This window comes from Marmota monax, unplaced genomic scaffold, assembly GCF_021218885.2.
Source record: "Marmota monax isolate L192 unplaced genomic scaffold, Marmota_monax_Labrador192_F-V1.1 WCK01_AAM20220418_F8-fsc00010, whole genome shotgun sequence".
NCBI classification, from domain to species: Eukaryota; Metazoa; Chordata; class Mammalia; order Rodentia; family Sciuridae; genus Marmota; species Marmota monax.
Genome location: NW_026692321.1, coordinates 28,362,578 through 28,375,198, shown reverse-complemented (window position 1 = coordinate 28,375,198; position 12,621 = coordinate 28,362,578). Strand labels below are relative to the sequence as shown.

Sequence of the window (12,621 nt, the reverse complement as noted above, 5' to 3'; positions counted from 1 at the left end):
GTGACAGCCTCTCCGGAAAGAGGTATTATGTCTAACCTGGTTGGGTCACAAGATTCTGCAATGCCCCTGGCTAAAGTGGTGGGGCTCTAGAATACAGTTTTTTTTTTTTTTTAAATATTTCAGAATCCTATCTGCTGCTCAGTAATTTGATTTACAGAAAACAGGAAATGGAACACATTTCTAAGCAAATACTTCTCTGATTACTTGCACATGCAAATTCATGAACTAAGTTTAGAAATGTAATTAAGCATCTAGTTATTTTTGAGCCCGCACTCACAGGCCAAATCAGATGCCCAGAGGAGGCACATGGTTGACTTATTTTTGTGTGTTTGATTGCATTCTCAGCTCTAGGCTCTCACCTGAAAAAAGTACACTGAATCACAGATTTCAATGACCCAATTGGGGTCCTAAAGAACAAGGTAAGTCAAGGGCATACCTAGTTTTGTAACTTTAAAGAATTCATATGGTCAGAATCCTGCTTCTCTGAGAAAAGAAATGCATGATGAGGATCGCTTCTTAGTAAATGGAAAATAAAGGCAAAGGAAGCATCATTTTCAGCAGCCGTTACTCCTGTAATGAATGATTTACAGTCTGCTGGCCAAAGCCAACACTGATTTCCCATGTTGCAATTAGTTTTTTTTTTTTTTAATGTATGTTCATGATCCATATAAAAACTTGAATGTCATGCAATTTTGTGCCAAATGACATGCTCAAGTGCCAATTTTACACATGCAAAACAGATGAGTGGTTTGGAAAGTTCGTATTTATTGTCACTTTGCAAGCAACTTGCAACACCCCCTCACCTCCTTATTACAGTGGCTGATTATTCAAAGAACTTTTTGCTTCTCCTAAAAGCATCATTTGCTTGAGAGTTTCTTCACAGAACACCCACTTAACAACACTGACATCTTAAGCGGGGATTGGTGACTGTGAGCTTGTAAATGAGAACTGTGATGTAGCCCAGACCCTTCTGTGGGTACTGATGGTCTAATTGGCCAGGGTTTCTTATACCAACGTTATGGGAAAAGGCCTCTCAGGCTAAGCCAGGGAACTCAGAGAATGTCTATGTTACCTGTTCTTTTCCTCTCTACTCTACCTCTCCCATTTGTTTCTCTATCCTAAGTTTCCCATGGCTGATGATTTCAGAGTCTGTTCTGTGCTAATGGGGAAAATTGGGCCTCTATTCTTAGGGGATTGTAGATCCCATGATGTATGTTTGGGCTACCTTTAATTAGTCCCATTCCATGAGAACATATGTCAGGCCAGGTACTATGCTCACAAACTAATATATTTGCACCTCAGGAACAACTATAACAGACTACAAGCTAGACATTATCATCTCCATTTTGCAGATGAGGTGAAACAGCTTTTCTTAGTCCCAAGCAAACAGGAGAGGTGGTATTCAAATTCATGCCAATCTGACTGCAAATGCCAGGATCTCAATCTGGGATCTTTAAGATTCATATAAGACTCTTCTATTGCTGTGGATATAAGGCCCCAGCCCACTTTTGAATAAAAAAAATCTTGTTAATATTGATTTTCTTATAAGACATTTAATTTCTTCACTGTGAATATCACTGCATCTGAAAAAAAAAAAAGCAATTAAGTCAATTTGGCTGAGACATTATTTGCTGAATCCTCACTTTTCCCCGAATATCAAAACTAAAATTGTGAATCCTTCCTTGCTTCTACTGCCACACCAGGTAAAAAGAGTACAAACATGTTGAAATCTTACATTCTGCTATCCATTGTATTTTAATAGACAACAGTGAGTAATATGAGAGCCTCAGGTTGTAATCATTGTATTTGTAAAGCACATACAGCTCAAAAACATCAAGAGGTGTGCTAAGCCTTTGGTGAGTTATTCCTAGTGCATTGGAAGTGACACTGTGATCAGAAAAAACATAAAATCCACAACTTTTCAAACATGATATTATTTTAGACAAGAAAGCTGCATGCTCAGTTTGCAGTGGATACATCATTCCATCCATCATGGCCGCATGTCTACCATAAGGATTCCTGGAGTTCCCAAAGTAGGGGATCAGTGGATAGTAGATCCTGGCCATATAGCCCACCAATATGCTAGGAGGATTTACTGAGATGGGAATGATGGTGACTGCTCTTCCAAAAGCTTTTGGAGTCACTGAAACTCTACCTGTGTGTTGGTAACCTACGCATATCAAATGAAAACTACAGGCCAGTCTCTTTTTACTGAGTAAAAGTTGCAGAAGCCAGAGTTTACATCTGGTTTTCCTTATTTGAGTAGCCCTCGAATAAATTGACATAGCATAAATATCTATTGAATGAAAAATATATTATGAAAATTCTGTGTTTTTCACCTGATGTAAAGAGGTGAATCATAAAAAGTATCACAATTCACTGATAGAATACTCACTGTCTTGGTTTGAGTGTTTTTGTGTTCCCTCCCAAATTCATATTGAAACTTCATCCCACTAGTATTAACAGTTGGGGTTTTTAAGAGATCATAAAGGCTCTGCCTTCAGGCATTAATTCCCTTATAGAAAGTCTTGAGAAAATAACGAGACTGTTTTTTATCTTCGATTCTTCTGCCATGCGAGGACCCAGCACTCATCTCCTCCAGAGAACACAGCATTCAAGGTTTTATCTTGGAAGCAGAGACCAAGGTCTTACCAGACACAGAAGCTGCTGGCACCTTCATCTTGGACTTCCCAGCCTGTGAGCAATAAATTTATTCTGAACAATAAATTTTATCCCAAGATGTTTTGTTACAGCAACACAAATGGCCTAAGACACTCACCAACTAGTACCTGTCCTGATCTGTTTTCTTTGTGCTAACAACAACAAAGTAGGAGAATTAATACCAAAGAATTCATTAAACTGAAAATATTCCAGTTAAACAAGTATCCCAAGGACACAGACTCAGACAGGTTAATCTGATTGCCCACTGTGCAGCAGTGGCCCAGGTTTGCCATCTTTAGGAAACACTGTTGTGCTAGGGAGTTGTTGGGAGCAGAGGGGCAAGAGTTCCATCCCAGTGTGATTTTTGTCAAGAAAGAGGCTCAATCCAATCAGCATTATTCCCATGACCTTCCTCAACTTCAGCTGAAAGGAACTTTATTATTAAAGGTGTGAGTCAATATTTAACATCATGTTATCCCTTTCCTGATCTCAGAACCAATTCAGAAATAGATATGGGATTCAGATTAGAAATACCAAAATACCAGTGTTCCCAGTGATAATTCTGTTTGGAGAATGTAATCTTGGAACAAAATGTGAACTTGGGAAGTGCATCAATCCCCCTGAATTAGGAAGACGTGCTCACTGGGTCACAGGCCACCCTGGACAACTGCCACTCCATACTAGGGCCAGAGATGGCCTGCTCTGTTACCTCTACAGCCAAGAGACAAACAGAATGTATACTCTGCAGAAACAGCAGTGTCCCATGTGTCCCAATTCTTCTGTGCCCCAGATACCAGGAAGAGCCAGATTGTTCCTGTACTAGGAACTTCCCAGCATGGAAACACAAAGTGTAGGTGACATAAGCATTCTTTTCTTTTGGAAACTATCTCTTTACAGGTGCCTTAGAATTATAGAACTGACTGACAGTTGCTCAAATAACATTACATTATTCCTGCAAAGCATTGTAAAACTGTTTAATTTATAATCTATTTCAATGAATATTTCTTGAATGCCTGCAAAGGTCAAGGTGCTATAGCCTTTCTGGGGTAGCTGATAAAGTTACATCCATCAGATGATCCTCTAGCAAACATGAGAGTCACATGCAGCATCCCAGGAAGGGAGCCTTCTACTTTCCTGGCTGGTGGGTCACTGTCAGGTATGAGAGAGGAATGGATTAGCATGAAAGAAAGTAGGGGAAAAAATCACATATGGGTTCCTACACATTACTCTCTCTCTGAACTAATCATCAGTCGTGGACAAAGAGGGCAGTGGAGAAAAAGAGGCAGAAAAGCTAGAGAGAAAGAGAGAAAAATAAATAGACCAGAAAGGAAACTACCTGTAATCTATAATTCCTGGGGGATCACAGTTCTGTTTCTCAGTTACAAGCACCCAGAGACATGAAGGTCAACACTTATATTGAGGCTACTGTGGTTTATCTTTTTCTTTTTAACCATTACCCTTCTACAAGAGATCACCAATTCTGGGGAGGATTATTGGCTCTTCTGGGTTTTAATACTTGTCTCTTTTTGCAGACTTTGGTTCTTGGTTTGAAGGACAAAACGCAAAGTGATCAGTGCCTTCCCTGTTAGCGGGTATAGAGGACTGTACTCACCATTACATTGCCACCTCGGCAGCTTGGTGTCTGTGTGTCATCTGTGAGCCACTCTTACCTGGAAGAAGGTCCTTCAACCTGAAGGGAGAGGGACTTATCCACGGCTCTAGAGTGACACACTCCTCTGCTGAGGACTTCTCTGTGGCATCTGTGGTTGTGGAATGGGTCACGATCCTCTCTGATTGAGGCAACTCTATTACTGAAGCATCTACTACCATAGAGGAAGTCGCACTTCTTTGTAACAGGAAATGAAGGAGCATTCAGGCAGAAGGGGTGTAAACGTGCAAGAAGCACCACACCCTGACAGGAGAAGCCCTGGTACAGCGGTTTCTTGTAAGCCATCAACTGCTCCTGTAAGCTGTCAACTGCTCCTTTGTCTTCTGGACAAAGCACTATTTCCTGCAAGAGTCACATCCCAGCACCCCAAGGCCAAATACCTGTAAGGATCCTGCAATAGAAAGGAATAATAGAAATGCCTCAACCTCTTCCTGGTGTTCATTCAACTGTGGAAGAGAATATATGTCTTACTTGGTTAAAGCTAAGCATGATTTTTCTAAAGCAAACTATAAATCATGAGTGCACTCCTCATATAGACTTCCAATTTCCTATTGCTAAGAATCAGTGAGATAAAAAGAATTATCTCTATTTTGGCCTCTTCTTTGGATACCCAAGTCCCACTGTTCCTTTTCCAAATCCCAGATTTCTTTTCTCATATCAAATTTATCCCTGTGCATCAGGGCTTTTGTTAAAATTGGTAAAAACATGCTAATCTCACCTTGTGAGCTGGAAGTTTGAGCTTGGTCAAGTTCAGAGTATGCTCAGTCACACTGGTGAGGACTGTTGCCCATGTGTCCTTCAAAACGCTTCTCTGAGTTAGGGGGTACAGAGGATTGGTTTCCCAGTGGGTATATATGGTCTATCCTATAGCTTTACCTCTTCCTCTGACTGAGCACCCCACACTCCAGCATGCTGCTCTGTGCTCAGCTCTGATTCCATGAGAAGCATATCTTTTTGATGATGACGAAACTGAGGAAGGCTTCCCCACAGTACAGAAACAAGAACAGCAGTGCACTGCCCCGGTCACATGAGCAGAAATTCCTCCTGGCCATAGATGCATAGGGGGTTTCTGGTAACTGTTTTGTCTTCTGAACTATGGGCTATAAGAACTTGGAGCAAAAATATGAAGAAAACATGGAGCTGAAGCATTTCAGTAGATTGAGAAAATCCATCAAAATGTAAGACCAATGGTGGGTCAGAAACATCAGAAAAACTTAGGAAGCTACTGAGGAAGACTGCAGCACATGGACAGTGTGACCTGGTTACTCCAGCAGAGTGAGATGCATTCCCAGTGTCCTCCCATTTCAGAGGTGGGTCAGGCATTGGGATTCTTGAAAGATGACAAGATTGCGTGTATAGAAAAATCTGTGGGTGCACAACTATGAGAACTAATTAGTGAATTTACCAAGGTCAACATGCAAAAAAAAATCAATTCTATTCCTATATTACAGCAATAGACAATTAGAAAACAAAATTTTAAAATACCATTTGCAGTAGTATCAAAAATGTCAAATACTTAGGAAAAGTCTTTAAGAGATATAATAAAAAGCTATAAAATATAATAAAAAGCTATAAAACATTACTGTGAGAAACTAAGGCAGATAAAATGGGAAGACATACCATGCTCATGAATTAAGAGTCAGTGTCCATTCTCCCCAGGCTTATTTGCAGACTTAATAAAATCTTTATCAAAATTCCAGCAGCTTTTTAAAAGAGAAATTTACAAACTAATACTAAAATTGATTTGGAAAAACAATCTTGAAAAAGAATCAAGTTAGAAAACTTAAAATACCACTGATCTAACAAGAACAACTTAAAGAAAGAAAAGTTTATTTTGGCTCATGGTTTCAGAGGTGCAGTCTGTGGGTTGGCTGACTCCATAGCTCTAGGCCCAAGATGAGGTAGAATATCATGGAGGAGGAGTGTGGTGGAGAAAAGTGGCTCAGGACATCACTAGAAAGCAGAGAAAGAGATTAAGCTCAGCTCATCAAGTGTATACCCCAAAGGCACACCCACAATGATCCACCTCCTCCAGCCACACCTTACCAGTCTACAGTTACCACTTGGTTAAACCCTATTAGGGAATTAATTCACTGATTGGGTTAAGACTTTCATAATGCAATCATTTTACCTCTAAACCTTCTTTCATTGTCTCACACATGAGTTTTTGGGGTACACCTAATATCTGAACTATAACAATGACAATACCAAAAGTTGAAGGGTATGTGAAGAAACTATACCCTTAAGCATTGCTGGTAGAAATGGAAATGGTATAGCCACTTAAGAAAATAGTTTGCCAGACTTTTATTAATCATTATGTCTCTATCTTTCAACCCAGCAATTTCAATATTTCCAAAAATAAGTGAAGGTATAATAATTTAACTGTGTAAAGGCTTTCTAGTGGACTTATGCAAATTATATATCAATTTAAAAAAAAAACAAATACATATGGTGAATAGAGCTATATAACTAACTACATAAGCTAAAGTTCATTTATTCAACAAACACTTATCAACAACCTTTTATGTACCAAGCACCCTGCTAATCTCTGGGAATACTAAGCTCTACCAGACCTGATTCTAGCACTGAAGAACACACTGATTCTTGGGTGGGGGGACGCACAAAGGATTCCAACATGTTGGAACAAGTACTTTAATCCAGCTACAGAGCAGAGAGTGAGTGCAATGTTCCAGAATGAGATAATGGTCCCTTGTGTGACCATTGCTTGGGGAGAGGGTAGAAATTTTTTGTTTTTTCTGTTTGGGACAAAGGGTGACATTCTAGCAGGTATGAGGGGTTGAAGTAACAGTTCCCCATAACTTTAGGACAAAGTATTTTTTCACAGAGGGAGACTAGGGAGATCTTTTAATCTCAAGAATAAGCATTAAAAGGTCAAATACTTGATGAGCAATAGGGTTAGAGGGAAGCAGCGCTCTCAAGTCAAGGTCCCTACGCCATGCTGCAGAGTTGCCCACAGAACACCCCAGAGGATGTGGCTTGCAGGTCACACCCCTTGGGTCCATGACAACCCTGACAAAGAATGTAGGGCCCCAACAACAACAACAACAGAAACTGTTCTGTTTAAAGCCATTTAAGAGCCTTCTGGGGAAAACACCACCACAGTCCAGCTAGCCACGGCTTGCAATGTGTGTGGGTGGGTTCCTGCTTTTCCCTGCTTTTCCTTTTTTGTTTGTTTGTTTGTTCTCTTGAGCTTTCCCCAAATCCCAGATCTGTTCAAAAGATAGTGAAAGGCCAGGTACAGTTTGCTTGCTGACAAAGCAGAAGAATAGGCACCTGACTGCAAGTCTCCAAGACAGCCCTGGGAGCCTTTCTCCGAGTGTCCCTTCAAAGTTCCAGCTCCTGCAGGACTGCCTGTGACTCTCAACAAATGGAGAGAGAGGTAGCTGCAGGGGAAGCTCTGACAGGACCTTTCTAGGCACAACTGTATCAGTTTCGTACGGCTGCTTTAACAAGTTGCCAGAGATTTAGTGGCTTAAAACATCACAAATATATTATCCTAAGTTCTAGAGATAAAAATATCCAAAATGGATCTGTAGGGTTTTTTCTGGGAGGCTTCAGAAAATAATCTATTTCCTTTCCCTTTCCAGCTTTCAAAAGCAGCCCATATCTTTTGACTCCCCCTCCACCATTGCAGCCAGCATCTACAAATCTCTTCCTCTCTGTTCTGCTCTGTCACCATACCACCTTCTGTCTGACTCTCACTCCTTCTCTCTTATAAGGACCCCTGGGTTTGCACTGAACCCAGTCAGATAATCTAGAATAATCTCCTGTCTCAAGAGCCTTACCTTGATCATATCTGCAAAGCCTATTTTGCTACATAAAGTAACACAGGTTCCAAGGCTTAAGATCCAGATATCTTTGGCGGGGCCCTTCAGCCTACCACAAGAAGTCTAAGCCAATCTTAGCTCCAAACTATAATAGCAAGATCATCTAGCACTGAGTGCTTACCATGTGGTTATAAATAGAAATAGTGACATAAATATAAATACATAGATATGAAGAGGTAATCTATATAGGTATATATCTATAAATTTAAATCCATAGATTACACACACACACACACACACACACCACATATTTTTTCACCATAGACTTGAAAATAATTCTGTTTTATAAATGAGGAAACAAAAGCCTATGGAATTCAAAAAACAAAAATAAAACATTGTACAACTGTTAGTCAAAGCAGGTTTAGATGACTTCAAAGCAAATGCTCTTGACATCTTTGTCTCCCATTTCCGTTCCACGTTTTAGTGAGAAATCCAGACTATAAATGCTTGCATGTAACATCTCCAACCTAATTTCTTTCCTCCAAGGTAAGTCTGGAGAAGCCGCCATATGTGGGGTAGAAGAATGGGTTATTCTCAGCTGGCCACACTTGTAGAAGGCACACAGAATGATCCCCTTTCCCCAGTAAACAAACTTGTTTATTGCTTATCCATAAAACCTTGCTTCTTTTTTTGCTTTGCTTTCCTCCATGTTCTCGCTTTTCCTCACTTTCCCCCATCTCATGGTGGGTGTGTTCCCAGGCAGAACCATTTACCGTCCTAAAAACTGTTCCTCATTTCAAAAATCCATTTCTTCATATGATCCATGGCAAATTATTTAAACATTGGAAAGGGAAGCCCAGACCAGAAATATTGCAGAAAAGGAAAAGAATCTGGGGACTAAAAAACATAAATACATCAAATCATAGCTTTAAAACAAACACTTAGAAATCAGTATCCCATGAAACAAAAGCAAGCGAAGATTCACTTTAACAATGTTATCTGGATAGCACCCTTCTCTGTTTTCTTCAGCGGGTTTTATTTTTAAATATTTTAATGTGTGGATTAAATCAGAATAATTAAATTTTAGAAGACAGAATCCCTTTCAGAGAAAAGCCTTAAATAGCATTTGCTGTTGATTCTTGTTTGTGAGAATCTGTTCATCTCCATTTTAGTCAATATTGCCCTTTTAAGCCTCTCACTGAAGACAGCAATGAAATATGTTCCTGAGTTTTATAAGCCTCTGTCACTGCCAAATCATGTGCTTTGGGAATTCTGGGTCATAATGCATAGAATGTTTTTATTACTGCCTTCTCAACAAATGGCTTTTTGTATAACAAATGGCTCATAAGTATTTATTGATAAATATGGCCATAGTAAAGTCTGGATCATGAGTACATGAATTGAATTGGGAAAATCTAGGACTGTAGGTACAGGAAGGTAACAAATCAAGTTTCCAGGGACCATGACCTAGACCACCATAAATTCATGGAAGACCACCTTGAGTGCCTCCTGGCTGTCAGACAGTGACCCCTCTCCCTGAAGCCCTCCATCCCAGGCTCAGTGGGACCTTCTTGCTCTCTACCTTCCCTGGAAGGGCATCAGGGAGCAGAACTGCCATAGCTTTACAGTGTCAATAGTAGAAAATTTTCTTGTTTTAATACAGATAATCATACTCGAGCAATAGTCTCTTCAGAGTTTTATTGTAAATTATATTTAAATATTTGTAATGGATTTAATTATCAGAGTATGAGGTGGTAAATGGACATTTTTGAAGATTTTAAGGAATATCAAAGGCTATTAATTCTTATTAATGTACCTTCTAGGTTTATTGGAACCTTTTAAAATTGGTTTCCTTGCTCCATGTTCGCTCCTCTCCAAACTGTTATCCTTACCACAGTCAGAAAGTATTGTTTCAAAATGCAAACCTGATCAGCGCTGTCTCTGGTATGTATACAAGCATACACCAAAGCACACACACTTGCATATAAACACACAAACACACACACGGACTCCTGTTCAGAATCTTTCAGTGCCTATTTATTCCATTAGAGTTGAAGGCTAATATTCTCAATGTCCTCAATATCTTCAACTGATCTACATTACATGATCTAAGATGCATGACTCAACCTAAATTCTCATCTTTATCCCTTCTTTTCTATGGTCTGATCACAATGTTCTTTTGAGTCCATGAAAGTGCTAGGTTTTGCCCCACCGCAGGACCTCTGGTATGGTCAGTCTCTGCCTGGAACAGGTATTCCCTATGTGAGCACACACACACACACACACACACACACACACACACACACACACAGAGAGTATTAACTTAGTTATCTTCTCTCTCAGATCTCAGTTCAAATTCACATTTCTTTCAATAAACCTTCCATGATCCAGCATGGACCAGGCCTCCTGATGCATGCTTGTCCACGGTGCCACTTACACAATAGTCACTCTAGAAGTATCTGTGGCATGAAAAATTAACCAACAGACTTTTTCATTCATACAGATTAATCAAAAGTATAAGTCAAATAGGGGCTATGTTTCATAGGCAGGTGAGGGAATGGGAGAGGGGCTGAAGAGCAAAGAGTTCCCTGAGGCAGTATTAAGAATGTTAGAGGAAGTCAAAGGCAGTCCTGGATTTGGATATGAAAAATATCATCGAGTGACTTTTAGATTCATTCACATATCATCGAGTGACTTTTACCTTGATGTAAAAGTCACTCAATGATATGTGAATGAATCTATGAACTGTGAATGACCCCCCAAAAATATTGAAGGCAGTGGAAGGGGAGGAGTTGCTTGCAATTATCAGCTTAAGGGTTTGGAAAAGGCAAAACAATCAAGGGAAAGGAAGGAGAGGCAGAAGCAACCAAAATGCAAAGATTTGGTGGGGAGGGGAGGTGCTGAGTAACTGGGGATTGAACTCAGGGGCACTAGATCACTGAGCCACATCCCCAGCCCTATTTTGTATTTTATTTAGAAAGAGGGTCTCACTGGGTTGCTTAGTGCCTCGCTTTTGCTGAAGCTGGCTTTGCACTCATGATCCTCCTGTCTCAGCCTCCTGAGCTGTTGGGATTACAGGCATGCACCACTGCGTATGATTCAAAATGCAATGATTTTATTATGAGTTTTCTGACATATTTCAAAACTTGTTCTGAAGTGTTTTAAAGAGCTTTTTCAAAAATATATTCAATATGGTAAAATAGAATATATTCACAATAAATAATGGCTATGAGGAAGACAATTTATATATATGCAATCTGCAAGAAGTATCTACTGTCAGTCTGTACTTGAATTTGGCAAGAATAAAAAATAGGTTTACTGACTTCTGAAATAACAATCTATACATTTTGCGAACATTCATACTCACAGATATCATTTATGTAAAAACTATATGTATCTATCTTTGTATGAATTTTTTAAAATATTGAACTGACCTGGAAGAACACACAAGCTCAATGCTGGTTACCTCTAAAAAGAGAGTGAGATGGGAGAGCATTAGGACCTAGAGGAGGCTTTGTTATTATTTTTCTATAAATATGCCTGATCTTTTTACAATTAGCTTTCACTCATGTATGAACTTTGTAATTAAAAATAAATACTACATGGGCTGGGGATGTAGCTCAGGGGTAGAATGCTTGCCTTGCATGCGTGAGGCCTTGGGTTCTCTCCCCAGCACTGCAAAATAAATAAATAAACAAACAAACACATACATACATACCACAAAGAAGCCTTGACAAAGAAATCAACACATTCACCTTTGATATCGACAGATATTTTACTGGCGAGTGTATATTTACTGAAATAACATAGTAATAACCATAACAACATTCAGAGCATTTTGGAGTGTTGACAATGCTTTCACCTATCATAGAGCAGCCCCTCAACAACCCTCTGAAGTGGGCAGGGTCAGGCAAGGCAGCTCCTAACTTTGTTATCCCTCCTTGAAACATGAAGAAACAGAACCAGGAGCAGCTGGTGACCAGCCCTGAGCACAGTAGAGGTTACAGAGGAACCCAGAGCTTCAATTCTTTCCCCTACCGACTCCTTTCCTTTTCGTCTTTTGCTCAGTGTGGCTGCGAAGAAAAAAATCTTTTGACTGCTACACTCGACTGCTCCAAAAATTGCTTTATTGTAAACTATGCTGTAATTTCTGAATTATGCTACATAAATGGTTTGAGGGTTTCTCGTTATTGCAGAGGAGGAAAATTTACTGCTTTCATTTAAAGCCCTAGCACTCTCTAAAGAAAAGTTGTCATAGCTGAATATCTTTATTTTATTTACCCTTAGCTATCTTGGAAAGCCCTGTTGGGTGCAGACAATAGTGTTCAGGATAAGGCAATTTTTGATTTAGAGATATAAGTGATAAAGACATATTTACTCTTAATAGTCTTGGACAGTTACATTTCTCTTAAGAATAGACACTGGGCTAGCTGTCTGCATTAAATACACCTGTTGGACCACAATCAATCAAGGCACTGTGTACAACCTTTCTCTTCCTTCATG

General features: G+C 39.6%; 1 long non-coding RNA gene across 1 annotated transcript; it reads right to left on the bottom strand.

The window, feature by feature from the left end:
- Positions 1 to 745: 745 nt before the first annotated feature.
- On the bottom strand, positions 746 to 4,642 carry LOC124090846 (uncharacterized). The gene is made up of 2 exons (XR_006851240.2): positions 2,653 to 4,642; positions 746 to 1,583 (listed from the first exon to the last, which is right to left on the bottom strand). It is a non-coding gene; the product is annotated as an uncharacterized LOC124090846 (long non-coding RNA).
- Between the last annotated feature and the right edge of the window lie 7,979 nt (positions 4,643 to 12,621).